Source organism: Theropithecus gelada, chromosome 8, assembly GCF_003255815.1.
Source record: "Theropithecus gelada isolate Dixy chromosome 8, Tgel_1.0, whole genome shotgun sequence".
In the NCBI taxonomy this organism is placed as follows: domain Eukaryota; kingdom Metazoa; phylum Chordata; class Mammalia; order Primates; family Cercopithecidae; genus Theropithecus; species Theropithecus gelada.
The window spans coordinates 135,941,266-135,961,069 of record NC_037676.1 but is presented as its reverse complement, the minus strand read 5'-3'; the positions used below and the strand labels follow the sequence as shown (position 1 = coordinate 135,961,069).

Here is a 19,804-nt window from a genome sequence, read left to right as displayed (position 1 = left end):
TTCTCCATACTTACTTTCAACAATGCTGTGGGTCAAGTGTTTAGAGGGGAGGACACTCACAAAACATACTGACACAATAGCAGTGAGGGGATTGGGGCCAGAGCCAGAGTAGAGATTTTTTGCAATGAGATCTTGGGACAGAAAGGAAGCAAAACACACTCTCATCCTGCAGCCTGCTTTCCCTGAAATGCTGCAGAAAGGAGGAAAATTTGTGTTGAGAGCCTCCAGACCATGAACAGGCAATGATCTCTAGAAGGTAGAGCAGAGGGAAATCAAAAAGATGACAGATAAAAGATGACAGATATATGGTCAAGAACCAGACACATAAAATAAGAGTCTTGTGTCTACACAAACATCATAGTATTTTGTATCCGTCTGAATAAAAGAGGTTGTGCTGTGTAACAAATAATGCAACATCTCAGTGACCTAAAGCCACCGACTTTTACTTCCCGCTTAGGTTGGCTGCCCATTAATGGCTGTGCTCCATGCTGTCTTCCCTCCAGGACCAGGCTGATAGGGCAGCCCCTGTCAGATTCATGACCATGATTGCAGGGGGAAGAGTTGGCAAATTGCTCACCGGCCAGGTGTAACACATCTCACTTTTGCTTGCTTGTCATTGGCAAACACCCATCACATGGCCACACCTAAAGGTTAAAAAATACAATCTGGCCTGGCACGGTGGCTCATGCCTGTAATCCCAGCACTTTGAGAGGCCAAGGCAGGCAGATCACTTGAGCCCGGGAGTTGGAGACCAGCCTGGGCAACATGGAGAAACCCCATGTCTACAAAATATACAAAAATTAGCCGGATGTGGTGGCATACACATGTAGTCCCAGCTACTTGGGGGACTAAGACAGGAAGATCGCTTGAACCTGGAGGTCAAGGCTGCAGTGAGCCAAGATGACACCACTGCCCACTAGCTTGGGTGACAAAGTGAGACCCTATTTCAAAAAAAAAAAAAAAAATACAGTCTTCCCAGAGGGCAGAAATACTTGGTAAAGAACAATGTTGATTTCTACAAACAGCATTTGTGAACACCTCCTCCAGGCCTCAGAAGGGGAAGCTCCTGGACTTTCGGGGCACAAAGGATGCTAAATGGGTATTCCATGTGTAATTGCTTTTTATTTTTCTTGCAATTTTCAGGCACAGAAAATTCTATTGACACTCTGGTTACCTGTAGTCTATCGTTATTGTCTTAAAAATTTTTATTAATATATATCCATGAATTTTAAAGTAATCACATTTTAGTTACATAGAAATGTAACTATTTAAATGTAACATTTAAAATTTATTTTATTTTTAATGTAATTTAATTTATATATGAAGGCATTCATCTTTGCATTCAAGGACTTCAGCCACCCTCGTTCTTTTTTCCTATAAAGCCCTACATTCTGGAATCACATATTTGCCTCTTCTGAGTAACTTTATGACCTCTTTTTTGGAGCTTGGGGAACCCCATCACAGAAAACCAATTCCACAGTCCTAATATTGAGGAGCATCCCATATTAAGGGCAAAAATAAGCATGAAAAGGAGAGGGAGAGAAATAAAAATCAAATAACCAAGAAGGTCAGATAACTAAGAAGGTCAGAATAATCAAGAAGGTCAGAATGAAGACAGAGAGGGACAGGGCGTGATGTGTAGAGGGCCCACCTGTCCCACGCCCTTGCCGCATGAGGTGGCTGCTCAGAGGGCAGCCTTGCAGGGGATTGCAGCTGCAGAAGAGCTGTTCAGAAATGCAGAGCTGTCCTTCCAGGCAGCCCTAGTCCTTCCCACGCAGCTTGAGTCTTAATTTCGGAATGTGGTCCTCAGGCCTCGGGGGGACCACCTCCACACACTGTGGTGCCAGGGCCCCAAAGCCTGTGGGGCTGGTGGTGAAGGAGGAATCTGAGGTTCAACCTGGGGACCAGGAGGGTCATCTCAGCCTAAGGATCCGCCCTGCAATGTGGCGCAGAGACTTGTCCTCCTCACCTGGCCACGCAGGACTACCCCCAACACACACACTCCAAACCATGTGTCTCCCTCCTACCTGACCACGGCAATACCCACTCTCAGAACCCACCCACTGAGAATTCACTACCAAATTTGAGAATTAAAGCAGGAAGGGCCTTCATGGAAGAGAAGAAAGTCTTTCTGTTTGTCTGTTTCTTGCTCAGTAACCAAATGCATCTCAATAATAAAATAACCCAGAGGGAAGGAGCATCAGGAAAATGGGTTTATTTATGGTTTCTAGCCAGGACTGTACTTAAGTTTTTCTGATATTCATAATTAGTTGAGGAGGGAAAGATCACTGACTTTTCAAGCACCATGTCTTCATTAGGCATATGGTCCTTAGGCCTTGTGGGAACTGCCTCTGCACCTGTGGTGCAGGTGCCCCAAAGCCCATGGGGTTGGTAATGGAGGAGGGAAAATCTGAGGTTCAGCTCAAGAATCGTGTGCTCTGGGAGAGGAGATACCCAGGGCCCACATGCTGCCTGTGACCATCCACAAGCTTTGTGTCTCTGCGCAAGTCCCTTAGCACCTCTGAGTCTATCTCCTCAGCTCTAAAATAGAAAACAAGAAGAAGCTGGATTAAAGGCTGGCAAAGGCCCCTTCCCACTCTAAATAACATACTGTTATGAATGCCAGGATTTGGGCCCCATTTTATACCAGTCTAGAGTATGCTAAAAAAACTTCGACACCTTATCCTCTCCACCTGGGCTACACTTGACCTTTCCTCTCATGTAGGCAAAGTCCCTGGAGGCAGACTCCACGTCCCACCTTGATACGGTTTAGTTGTGTCCCCACCCAAAATCTCATCTTGAATTATAATCCCTATAACCTCCATAATTCCCATAATTCCCTTGTGTTAAGGGAAAGACCAGGTGGAGGTAATAGAATCATGGGGGCGGTTTCCCCCATGCTCTTCTCATGATAGTGAGTGAGTTATCATGAGATCTGATGTTTTTATAAGGGGTTCTTCCCCGTTTTGCTTGGCATTTCTCCTTTATGCCGCCTTATGAAGAAAGTGCCTTGCTTCCTCTTCCCCTTCCACCATGATTGTAAGTTTCCTGAGGCCTCCGCAGCCGTGCTGAACTGTGAGTCAATTAAACCTCTCTTTTCTTTGTAAATTATTCAGCCGTTGACAGTTCTTTACAGCATTATGGAAATAGAATAATATACCCCTCCTACATCCTCCCTCTGACTGTCCAGAAGTGGAGATGTATCATAGATATTCTTTCAAGAGTCATCTTGAAACTACACAAACGACAAACCCTTCTAGGCCTCAGTGTTCTTTGCTCTTGTCAGCTTTACTTAGATACGTTAATTCACTTGTAATAAGAGTTCACATTTTCTTGACACTTGCTATATGTCAGGCATTGCTTTAAACAGGTTCCTTTTTCTAAACTTTCTCATATTCAGTCCTCCGTAATGTGATGAGTCAGATGCTATTATCGTTAACCCCATTTCACAGATGAGTTCACTGAGACACAGAAAGGTAAGTACCTTTCCCAAGGTCATACCTCTAGAGAGGTGAGCAGCAGGACCCAAACCTGCAAGTCCAGCTTGAGAGCCTATGCTCTTCAATTTCTACTGATCTATCCACCCACCCACTTCTAGAGGCTTCGCTCTGCTCATGCCTCTTCCCTTCTTCTAAAGGTCAGCCACCATTTCTCTGCTCAGGATTTTACAGTGTCTTTGTTTCAAGACAGTTGCTATCTGTGTACAACTATGGCCTCCCATCATCTCTCAAAACAAAAGCCTGAGAATAGGAGGGATGAAAATGCAACTTTCGTAAGATTGTGTGTGTGTGTGCGTGTGTGTGTGTGTGTGTGTGTGTGGCAGGGAGGCCAAGGACTCTGTGCCAATGCCAGCTGTGAATGGAGCTGGGGGTCTCCACCGTGTCCCTTCCTCATCCTCATCCACTAAACCCCAGCAGGCCAGCTCTACTGCAAGAAACTCCACTCTAGCTCAGAAGATATTTTCTAATTTCACCTCCTTGGAGTTTTCATTTCAGCAATGAATCTTATCAAATAGCTATTGCTCCAGAAGAATTTTCAAAGAAGAAATGAAAACCACGATCACCAAGGTGAGGAAACAGATGCATTTTATGCAGTTGTAGAAGTGAGAAGACCAAAATCACTCTCCTACCCGGAAAATATGCTCTTGTTGGCCCCTGATGAAGGCTTCTGTGTTTCTGACATCAGACAAAGAGCAGCAAAGGATTTTACCCAGCGATGCCTGTCTGCAGTCTCCCCGGGCCGTGTCTCTGCCCTCACTCATCTCTGGAAGACCAGCCCTGGTGGAATGAGCATCTGTCCATGGCTCCATTTCCTCCCCTGTCAGATGATGAGACTAACACCTGACCCGCCGGCGGTCATCAGTGTGAAATCCACGTGGCATGCAAAGTCTACCAAAGAGCCCCGAGCACCGGAGGGTGTCTGTAAATGACAGTTGAATTCAAATGGAAAAGGATCCTGAGAATGAATGTGTTTGATGAGCTCAAATTGGGCAAATTCTGGCTACCAGGTGGTTGTTTAGATGCTATCTGAGAAAGAAATCCGTCTCTTCACTCAGAGTTTGCAGAAATATAAAAAGACAAATATGCATATAACCAGTGCTAACTCAGACACAGGGAGATTGTCTTGTTATTTCAGGCACAACCAGAGTAGTTTCTGCTGTGGCCGCTGAACACTTTGCTTGTAGAGTCTCAGATAAATGGCAAAATACAGAACATCCATGAGATCAACAAACATAATTATGCAATCATAACTTTCATCTATGGAGCACCTTCCATGTGTCCCGCCTTGTGTTCATATTAGCTCCTTTCATCCCAAGAGCTCTTTCATGCTTCCCATTGCAGAGATGAGGAAATTGACCTCATTTGCTTAAAAATAGAAAACGTGGCTGGATCCAGTGTCCCTAAGGTTCATTAGAGATGGGGATCATCATTCCCTTTTCCTAGGTGAAGAAGTTGAAGTGGTTTGTCCATCTGAGACAGTCAGGAATGGAATCTGGTCTACATATTAGGTCTTGCTGACTCCAGACCCCATGGCATCAAGGACTATTCACCAGCAAACTCAGCCCCTGATGAAGCCCATGATGCAGCAAACCAGGACCCTAACTCGGGGGTCAGGTGAACCTTCCACAGCCCAGCAGCTTGGTAGGAGAAACCTGCCAGAGGATGTGAGCACAGATGCTGAGGACAGTCCTGGAGCGCTCTTTCTGTATCAGCAGTTCAGAGTCCCGGTGTTGCTGAAGGAGAGGTGCCATAGCGGAGATAAAATATGAGGTGCCATGGGGATGCAGAAAAATGAGTCAGAAGTGGGGGCCTCAGGAGGGAAGCAGAGGTTCAGCCATGGCGACCTTGACTTTACCCAGGACTGCAGACTCTGTGCTGCCCATGATGGGGAGCCTTTGAGGCAAGGATCCAGCAGGGTCAGGTTTGTGGGTTAGAATGAGCTCTCCGCAGGAAGCGTTGAGGGTTCAGGAAGCTGGGTCTGTGTGGAAGAGGATTGGTGGCCCGAGTTGCAAGCAGACCTTGGGAAACAAAGAACTGTTTGGCTTTTTTCTTTTTATGTTTTCTTTCTTTCTTTTCTTTTTCTTTCTTTTTTTCTTTTTTTTTTCTTTTTTTTTTGTGCCTTTTTCATCAGTCTCCATTTCTTGGTGATGAGAGGAGCTAAGAACTTCAAAGTGGGGGCTGTCACTGATACGTGTGCTTATGGCACAGACATTTATTATTCACCTGGTTAGTTCACTGATGTATCTGTAGCCCCTAGAAGAGTGCTTAGTACAGAGTAGGCACCCAATGATATCCATCAGATAAATATATGAATAAGTGAACGATGGAAAGATGGCAAGAGCTGGGTGGGGGTGGAGTATGAGAGTACCCGGCCCCCAAATTTTACACTGGAGCCCTCAGAGGATTCACCTCATAGCCTGTGCCTGACTCCAACCTGGTGGGAGTCTGAGAACCTGGTATGTGTCAGGCACAGTTTTGGTCCTGGGGTTGGAGAGGACACAGGGATGAAGACCGTGTGTCTCTCTGCCCCGCACAAACCAAGCATCTCCCAGGCATGTGGGTTTCCACCTCAGTGAGCAGAAGAATGAACAAGGACTTCTTTGTCTCTGAGACTCTTTGCAGAGACATGGAGGCCAGGGATAGAAGCAAGATGTGGTGAAGTGAGATCCCCGTTAGTGCGGATCAGCCTGAGACCTCCCACTTTAATGCTGGGAGAAGCTTCTCTGGGCCAGGCTACCTGCCCAAGCGATGCCCCGTGGGAGGTTGAATAAAGGCCACCTGAAGATGTACATGTCCTAATGCCTCATCAGAACCTGTGACTATGTGGCTTTCCATGGTGTCTTAGTCTGCTCAGGCTGCCTTAACAACACACTGTGGACTGGGTGGCTTAAAAACAAATTTGTTTTTTCTTAGTTCTGGAGCCTGGAAAGTCCAAGGTCAAGGTGCCAGCTGACTCAGTTTCTCGTAGCAATAGTTCAAGGTTGATGTTATTAAGATGCCCACTTTTTGTTTTTAGAGGGGAGAGAGAGGATGTTGTATATTTAATTTCAATGTATTTCATAGGTTTATGCATTTAAGTTTTTTGTTTCTTGTGTCAGTATTGGCTTTTCACATTTTTTCCCAAAATTAATGTGTTTAATATAAGTTTCAAAATTATTGGTGTATGGCTGTTCATGATACTCTTTTATAGTTTTAAAAAGTCTGTATACAATTTTTTACTAATTCTATCAACCTGTTTTATTTTTCTTTTTTGTAAGATTTTTTTCAGCAAAATCAGTATCCCTGAAGCTTTTGAAGATTATTTACTCACAGAAATAAGGTTCTGCTTTTTGGGTTTATCGACCTCAGGTTGGTTGTAGTAGATACCAATAAAAATATATATTTAGCATTTAAGGATTGAAATTCAACTGAATTTAGGCAATGCATTTACTATAAAGCTTATAAATAAAATATCGATTGGAAAAAAAAAAAAAGATGCCCACTTTAGAGATGGGAACAGTGAGGCTCTTCCAAGATTACACAAGGGGTTAGTGACTTGGATTAGACAAGATCGGCTGGCTCCATTTAATGCAAAGCTGTCTAGGCACCTGGTATATGCCAGGCACAGTTCTGGTCCCACGTAGGGGGACAGATATAAAGACCATGTGGCCCTCTGCTCTGCACAGACTGCGTGTATCTCCCAGCCCTATGGGGTCCTGCTTCTTTGTTGCTCTGAGCGGAGTGAACTGTCCATCTCTCAGCAACTCCAAGAGGGCAGGTTTCCCTGTAACTGACCACCCACCAGAGCCCTCTGTTCCTGGCTTGCAGATGGCTGGCTCTCCTCTTGTTGCATCCTTACGTGGTCTTCTTTCTGTGCTTGCTATCACAAGGCCACTAATCCCCTTGTGAGGGCCCACTCTCATGATCCAGTGTAAACACTAACCCTCCTACAGGCCCCATCTCCAAAGACCATCACATTGAGGGTTACGGCTTCAACATACGGATATTGAGGGAGCACAAGCGTTCAGTACATAACACAAAGGGACTTTGCAAATAGGAAATTACCCTGGATTATCTGGATAGGCCCAGTGTCATCACAAAGGACCTTATAAGAAGGAAGCAGGAGGGCCAAAGTCAGAGAAACAGAAATAAAGTTAGAGTGACGTGGCCATGAGCCAAGGAAGACAGGCTGCCCCTAGAGGCCGGAAAAAGGAAGGAAGCAGATTTGCCCCTAAAGCATCCAGGAGGAATGTGGCTCTGCCCACACCATGATTTTAGATTTTTCCCCTGCAGGACTGTAAAAAGATGAATTTGTGTCTTTCAAACCACTAAGTTCATGGTCATTTGTTACAGCAGCAAGAAGAAGCTGCAATATACCCTCTGATTCCCTCCTTAACCACCTGCATTTCAGCCTCAGGAGAGCCTAAAACTAGAGCCCTGATTCCCTCAAGTATTGTTAGGACATACTGGAGATGTGAAAATGTTGTTAGCCAATAACTAAGGAGAATACCAGGGAACTAAACAGTCTGACTTGCGAAAAACAAATTCTGCTCCCTCCCTACCAGCTTGTTCCCTTTCCATACGTTGTCTCCAGATACTGACATTCTAATACATTCAGAACAACCCATATTAACACAAAGGCCACTTCAGAAAAAAATTAAAATATTTACAAGCTCTAACTTTTTTCATTCAAGATGAAAATAGCTTTACCAGGCCCTAGGCAGATAATGTATGTTTGTAGAGCAGAGAAAACTATTAGAATTGAGCAATTCCCGTGGGGAAACTGGCATGTTCAGACTCTAAATTAACATTTGGAAGAGGTGCACAGTAGCAACTGAGAGGCAGCTTTCTAATCTTTTGTTAAAGTTCATAAAGATTGTCTATGTCCATTTCTCATTTAATCTTTAAAACAGTCCAAGGTTGATGTTAGTAAGATCCCCACTTTACAGCTGGGAACAATGAGGCTCTTCCAAGACTACACAAGGGGTTAGTGACTTGGATTAGACTAGATCAGTTGGTTCTGTCTAGTGCAACGTTGTCACGTCATCTGGGCATCTGCTATGTGCCAGGCACAGTTTTGGTCCCAGGTAGGCAGACAGACATGGGGGCCACATTGCCCTCTGCCCTGCACAGACTGTGTGTATATCTCCCAGGCCTATGGGGTCCTCCCGCTTTGTTGCTCTGAGCAGAGTGAACTGTGCAGCTCTTAGCAGCTCCAAGGGGGCAGTTTTCCCCAGAACCGACCGCCCACTAGAACCCTCACGGAGCCCCCAGCACGGACCTTAGACCTACCTCACCTGCCCATAAGAGCACTGGGACTTTGGGATAAGGAAGGGGAACTTTTCCTCTAAGTCCGTGGGATCTTCTTGAGGAATTCACCTGCACTCATCCAAACCCATCTATGGAATATAAATCAAAAGTGGTGTTTCAAGTAGATGGGGCCCACTCACAACTGGGGGCACGGGGAGGAGTCATGCATTACCTTCTTTTTGTAACCACAGACATCTTCATGTTAAAAAGAGAAAAATCAAAACTGAGGAAATCCAGTCCTTTCTGCCTGCTGGGCTCCTTCCAAGGACCCACCTTTTTCCCCCAGTGACTGACAGGTGACACCTGCCCCAGCCCCCAGTTGATGTGACCTCTGCCATTGGTGTGACCTTCATGGGCCTGAGATCAAACCACCCTGGTGTGATGTCATTGCCAGAGCATTTAGAAAACAGGAAGCACTCTCAGGAAGCAATGGGGAGGGGTCGCCCTGCAGCCTTCCGGGTGGAAACAGATGGGAGGCAGACAGAGAACCTAAAATAGCAACTCTGTGGCCCCAAGCAGAGGATGAATACGCAGCAGGCCGTGATGGCAATTCTCCAGCCCTCCGTCATCAGGCAATCCTTATCTCACAGTTCGCACATGGAAGCAGAAATCTCCACCAGCATCCAGGCTGGGAGATTTGGAATCTGCTCAGCCCCATCGTATTGGTTTGTTCTCACATTGCTATACCTGCAACTGGGTAATTTATAAAGAAAAGAAGTTTAATTGGTTCATGGCTCTGCAGGCTGTACAGGAAGCATGGTGCTGGTGTCTGTTCAGTTTCTGGTGAAGCCTCATCAAGTTTTCAATCATGGTGGAAGACAAAGGGGGAATAGGCATGTCACAAGGCAGAAGCAGGAGCAAGCTAGAGAGAGTGTGGGGGAAGGTGACACAGACTTAAACAACCAGATCTCGTGTGAACTCAGAGTGAGAGCCCACTTATCACAAAAGGGATGGCTCAAGCCGTTCATGAGGGATCCACCCCCATGACCCAAACGCCTCACACCAGAATCCACCTCCAATACTGGAGATTACAATTCAACAAGAAACTTGGGTGGGGACAAATAGCCAAAGTATATCACCCACCTCTGGCTTAATGGCCACCTCCTAAGAGCCACGTGCTTTCCACTCATCAGTGGAGGCCATGCAGGTGTTGTGCGCGACAACACTGTCAGATGATGGCCAAAAGCATACCTATCCATCCCCTTGAAGCTCACTTGAAGTCCATCTCAGAAGAACAGCGGGGTTCCCTTCCCTCTCTGGTTTTCCTTCTCCTGTGATTGCATAATGTGAATTCATTCCCTTCTTCTCCATGTGCCCTGCGCTCACACCCCACTCCAGGACCCACCTTGGATGCGAACACCTGATATTTGAGTTTCCATGAGATGGGCCCTACCCTATGCCAAGTGAGCAACTCCGCTCTGTCTTTACTCAGGCCCAGCGCTGTTCCATCCCATCTTGTCCTGTCCTACCATCTACAGAGGAACCCTGTGTCTGGAGCTTGGCTTGCCAATTGGCTATAGTCACCTGTGATGATACTATCTTCCTTTTCAACCTTCCCATGCTTCTTTACCCCCTCTCCTCTTAGCTCCCAAGCATCAGTGAAGATCTCCTTTAAACCTGACTCCCTTTACCTTATCAAACTTACCTGCTTCAACATTTTTTATAACAGTGCTTCACAACTGGGGGTGATTTTGCCCCCTAGATGACATTTGGGATTCTCTAACGGGCATTTCTGATAGTCACAACTGCAGGGTAGGGGGTTGGTTTCCTACTTGTGTGAAGTGGGTAGAGAGTTGGAATGCTGGTAAGCATCCTATAGTGCCCAAAACAAACCCCGTCCCCAACAAAGGATTCACTGATCCAAAATGTCAATAGTGCTAAGCTGAGAAACCCTGCTCTTGACTGTGTGTTGCTTGAGGGTAGAAATCTCAAGTTACTCATTTTTAAATCCCCAACACCTAAACATAAAACCTGGTACAGAGTAGACGTCCAATATACTTTTGCTGCTGGTAAATAAATGTATGAGTGAATGAATTCTCGCCTTCCTAAATCCCTTGTGCGTGCAGAATCACCTACATGCAAGCCAGTCCTCAGGTCCACAGGTATCTATGTAAGCATACCTGCACACACATGCATGGACACAAAGAGATGTGCACACATCCAAAGATAGACCATGCACCCACACTCCCACCTAATGCTGAAGTCCAGGAACCTGCCTGACTCGGAGACTTAACCACTCAATCTGAGAATCAGGAGTCTCTTTTCTCTGCTACACTCAGAAAGATCTCTGCACAAACACCTCGGCAGAGGCACTAAATGTTCTCCAAAATTAATTTCACTGACTGGACTCATTTTCTTATTGTGACTCTAGGATTAAATCAGCAGTGAACCCAAAAGGAGGAAGATCTTTTTTGCAATTACACACGCAGAAGCCAACTCAACAACTGGAAATGTGAGATGTCAATTTTGACAATGGCATAACAGCCCAGGAGTGTGGCAGGCAGGCCTGACTCATTACATGTAGCAATATTGGTGAGCATTGAAAATGGGGTGCAGGGTTGCAAGGGGCGGGCTGAAGGAAACAGTCGGGTTGACGCCAACCCTGTGGGCAGCACGAGCTGGAGCAGGCCCAGGAGAGCAGAGGGTGACAGTGACTATGAAGCAAAGATGCTCCTTTCTTCCATGACACTTCCTCTACTGGGGACTGAGGACACTGTAGAAATGGACAGCAAAGAGGAGGGCCAGCCCATAGGGGAGTTGGCACTAAAGTTTTGGTGCCAGTTTCCTGGAAAAATTGGAACAGCAAAAGACTGTGATATATATACTAGCTATTGCTCTGTGAGGCAACTACAATTACACCTTTTTCACTTCCCCACTGAAAACCCCTGCAAGTTCTTCAAGGGTTTGCATGGCTGCAAGCACCCTGGGCTTTCCTTTATCCTGGTATTTGTCACCTTGCAGATATTTCCTGATTACTCATTTTCCTTCCCTGTTAGGCTGTGAGCTTCTCAAGCAAAAAGAAGTCTTACTCATTTCTGTATCTGCATTGCCTATCTTAATAAATGTGTGATGAATGAATAAGTAAGTCAACGAATCAGTGAGCACGCTTCAGTCAGATGAATCTGCCTAGAGTTTCAGACCAAAGCAGGGCTTAAGGGCAAGGTGACAAAAGACCATGTTTGCCGTGTCGAGAACTTAGGATTTTAGCTGAGAGCAACAAAGAATTGGCCAGGGGAAGAGCATGCTAAGTTCATTGTGTTAAAGTGATCCCTTGGCATAAGCCAATGCGCTGCGACTTTAAACTTATCACTGACGTACTGAGTTTTTACATTGTGCTTTGAGTCTGGTTTTTAATTGGAAAAACAAATGAACCCCTTGGTGCTGAATAGCCTCTGACAGTGAAACCTTCTTCATGTCATCTTCAACCTAAGGCCTAGAATTTGTCTCTGCTAACTATGCTTTAACTTAGTATATGCCATACAGTTTCAACCATGTAGTACAACACTGTACTCAAAAAATATAATAGTCCGGGCACGGTGGCTCACCCCTGTAATCCCAGCACTTTGGGAGGCCGAAGTGGATGGATCATGAGGTCAGGAGTTCGAGACCAGCCTGACCGATACGGGAAACCCCATCTCTAACTAAAAATACAAAAATTAGCTGGGCGTGGTGGCAGGCGCCTGTAATCCCAGCTACTCAGGTGGCTGAGGCAGGATCGCTTGAGCCCAGGAGGCAGAGGTTGCAAGTGAGCTGAGATTGCACCACTGTACTCCAGCCTGGGAGACACAGCGAGACTCAGCCTCAAATAATAAAAAATTAATAATAGTAATAATAAAGAAACATACTAGGATATTCTAGTTTGTTGCCTCTGGAAGACAGGATTCTTTGGGTTTGGCTCAAATTATTTTCTGTTTGGTCCAAATAGTCTCTGGTGCACATGTCAATTGAACCTTTATGGAGTTGCCCGCCCCGTCCTCAGCTATTCATTTGGAACCTTCCACTTCATGAGCTCAGTAACATAAACACTGCCACGTATGCAACATGACCACATGCCAGGCTACTGTCCACCACGTAGATATGGACCCCTGAATCAGATTGCACCACATCGAAGTCTTTTCCACAGGGTTTCTGGAAAAGAAACTGAGACCACCCTTTCCAGGTGGTTGAAATATGAGGTGTGAGAGTTTGAGAGCTGATGGCAGCTGGGTGAGGCTGAAACAGAAAAGAAAGAAGCTATTTTCCAAAGAAGCAGCGCCAAGAGTAGGTTAGAAAGAATCCCGCTGTTTTTCAGGCTTTGGCTTCTGATGTTCCTGTTCCCAAGTCCTGCCATATTCCCATCCCTGGTTCTGGGAACTGCCTCGGTAGCTTCCCAGTAACTCTCTCTCTCTCTCTCTTTCTCTCTCTCTCTCTTGCAAAAGCAAGCTCCAGTTGGATTCCTTCCACTCACACTCCAACTGATTATAATTCATAGATATGATTTCCTTTTACAATCTCAAAAATATCTTGAGAACATGAGTGGATATCATTTAAATTTCTGGAGCTTCTTGCCTCTCCTGTAGTTCAGAGCTAGGCCTTGGCAACTGTGACAAACCCACCAAACTTTGCTTTGAGGGGTTTCTCTCAGAATGAAAGATGGACAACCAGTGCTTTCTGGGCAGGCCAGTAGAGAAATTTGCTCTAACAAACCTTGCCCGCTGTGACCTCCTTCCCCACAAGGTCCTGGTCAGGAGCTACCATTTAATGGGCATCCCTGCAGGTAACCTGACCAGGAATCCAACCCTTATGAGTAGGTAGATGCTGGAGTCAGAGAGACCTGGACACAAATTACTGCTCTACTGTGTATGAGTTACATGAGTGTGTCAGTTACTAACTTCCCTAAGCTTCAATTTCCAGAGCTTTAAAATGTTGCTCATCATGGACATCCCCCTTCTAGAACTTGGGGAAGGATCAAATGATATAGTGCCTGTAATCTCACTGTGCAGGGCTGTTGGCACACGGGAAACACCATATAAATGGTGGCTCACATTGTTAATGGTGTATCTCATCTTCTTAGTCCTCTTTAAAGTAACCACCTCTTTAATAAGAGCAGCTCTCTCCTAGCATGTTTTACTCCTGTATCATCACCACCACCACCATGTCTGCTTGAACTGCATAATACTAATGTTTTATTTTTAATGTTCTTAGTCCTTGGCTTTTAGATCTTCTGAGGGTAACCACTTTGCATGACTGACTCAGCCATCAACAGAGGTGTATCAGTTAGCTTAGGCTTATGCTGAAGGAACAAATGACCCCCAGAAGCTTGGTGGATTGCAGCAACTAAGATTTTGTCTTTTGCTTGCAATCACATTCATCTCAACATGCACATGGGCAACATCTCTGCTCCATACCTCTTTATTCCAGGACTAAGGAGCAGCCCCTATCCAGCCCAAACCTGCCTCATGACAGTGGGAAGAAAAAGAGAAAATTTTAAAATATCCACTAGGGTTGATACATACTAATTGCACTTAAATTTGACTTGGCCAAAGCAAATCACATGGTCAAACGTTGTATCAGTGGGAAGTACAGTCTTCTTGCATGGATGGATTCAAGAAAATATTTTGAACCAATAATAGTCTTCCACTGAGAGTTTATTCTGGTTTTAGGGACACTCTGGCTGTACATAGAAGAAAACATTTAACTATAATGCCTCACGTCTTGATTCCCTGTGGGTGGGGGAGGTGGGGAAGGATGACTCGGTTTCTCATCTGCCTTCCTCCTCTTAGCTCCTATTTCTCTGGGCTCCAGTGGCCTCCTGCCCTAGAAGCAACTGATAACTTATAATTCTAGCTATCACAACGATGTTCCTGTCATAATAATTGGAAGGAAATTATCCAAAATCTGATTTTGTTTTTTCCTTTGAAATGATTTTTGGGGTACCTTCCAGATTTTCTAGAATGAGTGTGTATTTATTGAATATAAGACTAAAAACACTCTATTAAAAAGGATGAGTGTGGCAGCTTGGGGAAGATAAGTTAGTGTGTCAGAGGCTTAAGGAGGAACATGAAGCTGAACTAGGGCAGTGACGGGGTGGGGCAAGGGGCAGAAGAGCAGGCTGGACCCAGTCATCTCAACTTGGACTTGATAGGGCTGGCCACCGCAGGAGGTGGGAAGTCAGGAAAAGAGAGGCTTCTTGTTGACCACGGACCTTGGGCCAGCACTGAGGGAGGTGAAGGCCCTTCCGACCTGCAGAAGAGGGTGTTCCTCTATGAGAAGGCTATAAGAGTCATCTTTAAGTGGAGAAAAGTTACAAGAAGTTGCTTCCTTGGATTCTCACTCCTAACATCAGTATCCCACTCAGGTTCTGCTCTGGTAACTCAGGTCCATGTCTGATCTTTAGACATAATTTTATGATTTGGAAACTGTCACTGGACTGCCACCATCTTACTTTTAGAGAACAAAGGCTTAAAGGACAACTAATGGGTTATTTCATTCGTCTTCCTGCCATCATGGGAGGAAAGTTCACACTCAGTTTCTTTTGACATTGCAAAAGACATAAGCTCCCAGAATAGAGAGTTGTATTCAAACGGTGTGGCCCTGGCCAAATCAGTTGGCATCTCTGAGATTCAGGTTCCTTATTATTTCGATGAAACTATAATACCTGCTTTAAAGAGTTTGTTACAATAGAAAGAGACCGTCTTTTCCAGATTACAAAAAAATCTTTGTAATTGTTAATATTACAATGTCTAGCACATTATTAATTATTATAATGATAGAGATATACCAGTAAAACAACACAACGGTACAAAACTTTTAGCAAGGAAATAGCTGTGGCAAACACCTGTAGTTATAATCAAAATAATAAGCAAAGGCTATTGTCTTAGTTCATTTTGCATTGCTATAAAGGAATACTTGAGGCTGGATAATTGATAAAGAAAAGAGGTTTATTTGACTCAGTTCTTCAGGTTGTACAAGAAGCATGGCACTGGCATCTGCTTCTGGTGAGGGCCTCCAGCTGCTTCCACTCATGGTGGAAGAGGAAGGGGAGCTGGCTGTGCAAAAATCACATGGTGAGAGAGGAAGCAAGGGTCAAGGGATGCGGAGGTGCCAGGCTCTTTTTAACCACCATCTCTTGCAGGAACTAGTAAAGCAACTTATTACCAAGAGGACAGCACCAAGACATTCATGAGGTATCCACCCCCACAACCCAAACACCTCTTTAGGCCCCACCTTCAATACTAGGGATCACAATTCAACATGAGGCTTGGCAGACGAATGTCTAAATGACACTAACCATCTATAACTTATCTATCCATTCTACCATTTAATGACCAGTGGCTCCTTCCTTGCATCCTACCTAGATTTCTCCAGTACTGCTAAACACATAAACCAACAACCTACCATGTGACAGTGGCCCTGGTCGGAAATGAGTAGAGTGTCACGAGTAGAGCATTTGCTCTGGGGTCACATTGGTCTACTTTACAACAGCTTGACTCTGAGTATGTCACTCAAATCTCTTGAGCCTCAATTTTGTCCTTTCAAAACGGGAGCAATATTGTCTCCCTTAGAATCCTGTTTTGAGAATCATTTTCAGAGCAATATATGCAATACATCTGGCTCATAGATGGTGTGTATTAAATGACAGCTCCTTTCCATGTATTTTAATGGACTTTACCACTTAAAGAAAAGAATATTTTTTAAACAAGTTTTTTTCAGCTTATTATTTTGTATCCAGGACAATGATAGCTAGTAAGTGTTTTGGGCTTCTCTGTCTCCAGAGACATTTTATGATGCCAATTAGAAGTGCAAGTATATTGAGATTAAAAAGTAATGACTAGCAAAATGAATAGCGGCTTCCATCCTTACATCCAGCCTGCTACTCCAGAAGCTTATCTCCAAATATCTTACTCTCTAGGGAAAAAAAAAAAAAGATTCTAGAGTCAAGGGAATATCAGAATTTTATAATTCATAATCATCTGAAGACCCCTGGGGAGAGGGACTTTCTATTTCTACAGGGAAACTCATTTATGTTAAACTTTTGCACAGCCCGGGTGTGGTGGCTCACGTCTGTAATCCCAGCACTTTGGGAGACCGAGGCGGGTGCATCACCTGAGATCAGGAGTTCAAGACCAGCCTGACCAAAAAGGTGAAACTCTGTCTCTACTCTAAGTATGGAAATTAGCCAGGCATGGTGGCAGCCACCTGTAGTCCCAGCTACTCAGGAGGCTGAGACAAGAGAATTGCTTGAACCCAGGAGGCGGAGGTTGCAGTGAGCTGAGATTGTACCATTGCTCTCCAACCTGGGTAACAGAGCAAGACTCTGTCAAAAAAAAAAAAAAAAAAAATCCTTTGCACAGACAACATTGCCCTCTTTATTAGGACAGAAATAGGACAACTTAAAAATAATAATTAAATCTTAGGTAGTTGAGGAGATTGAGTCAGAAATGGGATTAGCCAAAGACTGGGTTTAGTTTTACATGCACTGATCTCCCCTATTTTGTTATGACACACAGAGAAGTCTCTCAATAAACCTGTGGATGTACTGATGAATTCACGCTTCTGTTGATGAAATTGTATTTATTTTTCCTTTCAGTTCCTTTCTGCCTCTTTGATTATTTTTTTCTACACCCTTCTCTCCAAAGACCAAAGGAATAAGAATAAAATAATCTAATTTAATGGTGTGACTGTGAATAAGTTTGCTATTTTCTCCAAAAACCACTTTTCTTCTCTGTAAATGCGATAAGTAATGCCTACTTCCCGACCTCATCTATTCTGTGCCCATTATTACCTCCTTAGTTCAGGCCCTTTCTCCTTCCTGGATTATTGCAGCTGTGGCCTATCTTGTTTTCCACTCTCCAGAATTAGCCTCACTGCCTCTTCGCTTCCCATCCCACACCACCCATTGTTGCTGGAGTGTTCTTTTGGCAATGCAATCTGGCCTTGTCAAGTACCTTCTTCAGTCTGTCTCCAGTAGAAAGGACCTGCCACCAGGAGGTGGAATGCTGAAGAAGGACTGGGTAGACCTGGAGCCCACCCCCAGCTCACCACTCCTGCCCCTCCCACTCCTTTCCACTTTCACTTCACGTTCCAGCCATGTGGGACACTTCCCCCAAACCCTGTGGCTTTCTTACCTCCAGGTCTATGCGTGTGCTCTGTTCTCTTCCTGAATAAATCCTTTCTGTGGGAGGGAAATCAACTTAGAAATCTACTCTTCCAAGAAGCCTCCCCTGACCAATCCAGGTTTGACTAGGGACCTGTCTTCTGTGACTCAGAGCCCTCTGCCCTGACGGCATCCAGGAGCTCTTCCTGCTGTTTGAGGTCCCATCTCCCCCTCACTTGTCAGCTCACTTGTCCTTCTCACATCCACATAGCACACTGGAATCGCCAAAGTCGTGTTTCAGGAGGGCATGAAAAAAAATGCATACTTTATAATATTTGAATATCCCAGAGCCTAAAACTGCATCCAAAGAGTAGACTCACTCAGGGTGGACGCTCTTCTGGTCTACATTTTGGTAATGATTCTGTTGAATGGCTGAATTTGGTAAGGTACAATTACAAAATAGACTTCTTCGGATGCAGTCTGTCATCACTCCTCTCCCCACCCACGAGTGACAGCTCCAGCAGAAACCATGGCTTCGAGCTCCCCTTCAGGAACAACATCTGAGTCAGAGGGCAGCCTGACTGACTTGGCTCAATTTGCATGGGGTGGAAGTTTAAGTATTACTTAAGAGTCATGTTTCAGAGACTCGCCCATGAGTCACTGTTCTCCTCCTGTCTGTGCTATAGGAAGACACCACCAGGGAACAGACCCTTCTGCCTTCCATGGGTGGGGCCTGCACTTTTCTTCTGAATGTCAGGGTGTCAGGGCTCTTTTTTTTTTTTTTTTTTAGACAGTGTCTCACTCTGTCACCCAGGCAGGAGTGCAGTGGCGCAATCTTGGCTCACTGCAACCTCCTCCTCCCAGGTTCAAACAATTCTCCTGCCTTAGCCTCCCAGGTAGCAGGGATTACAGGTATGTGTCCACCACACCCAGCTAATTTTTGTATTTTTAGTAGAGACGGGGTTTCACCATGTTGGCTAGGCTGGTTTTGAACTCCTGACCTCAAGTGATTCGACTACCTCAGCCTCCCAAAGTGCTGGGATTACAGGCGTAAGCCACTGTGCCCAGCCTGAATGTCAGAGTTCTGATCGATCTTTGTTCTCCATACTGGGATTTCATCCAAATTCTAACACAGTAGAAAAATAGTATTTTGTTATCATAAATCATATTTTAGTAATTTTAGGAAAAAAGGACAGGAAATGTACTTTGATGAGTAATATTTAAATATTACTTCTACACTTATGTATTTGTTTTTGTTTAACATGTGGACAAAGACTTACTGATAAGAGCAAAAAATAAATCTTCTTTGCAACCCAGAACTCATTGTTCAGTATGAGTTTTAATACATATAAGAAGGGAAATTATGATACCTGACACAGTTAACTGGTGGGAGTATTGATAGCAATAAAGGTTGGTTCCAGGACAGGCACAGTGGCTCATGCCTGCAATCCCCACACCGAGGTGGGAGTTTTGCTTGAAGCCAGGAGTTCAAAAACAGCCTGGACAAGAAAGTAACAAACACCTCATCTCCACAAAAATTTAAAAATTATCTGGGTATTAGGGCATGTGCCTATAGTTGTAGCTACTCAGGAAGGGGAGGCTGAGGCAAGAGGATTGAGCCCAGGAGTTGGAGGCTGCACAGAGCTTTGATGGCACCACTGTTCTCAAGTCTGAGTAACAAAGACAGGCCCTGTCTCTTAATTTAAAAAAAAAAAAAAAAAAAGATTGATTCTAGGACTGTAGAATAAATAGTTAAACAGCATGGGATACAAGGGAACTCCTCAGCTATGTTAATTTTGTATTCCAATTTCTTGTTGACTTGATACATATGATGGTTTTTTGTTTTAAAGGCTTTAATCTTGAGAACATGATGTCTGGAGCTAAAGGTATAGGCATATTCCACACATCTGTACTATTCTTGAATGTGATCGCTTAGGAA

At 44.7% G+C, this 19,804-nt stretch overlaps 1 non-coding gene across 1 annotated transcript; it reads left to right on the top strand.

Annotated features, from left to right (window-relative positions):
- The first annotated feature begins 19,099 nt into the window (after positions 1-19,099).
- On the top strand, positions 19,100-19,228 carry LOC112630877. Its single transcript, XR_003121005.1, has one exon. It is a non-coding gene; the product is annotated as a small nucleolar RNA SNORA40 (small nucleolar RNA).
- The last annotated feature ends 576 nt before the right edge of the window (positions 19,229-19,804 follow it).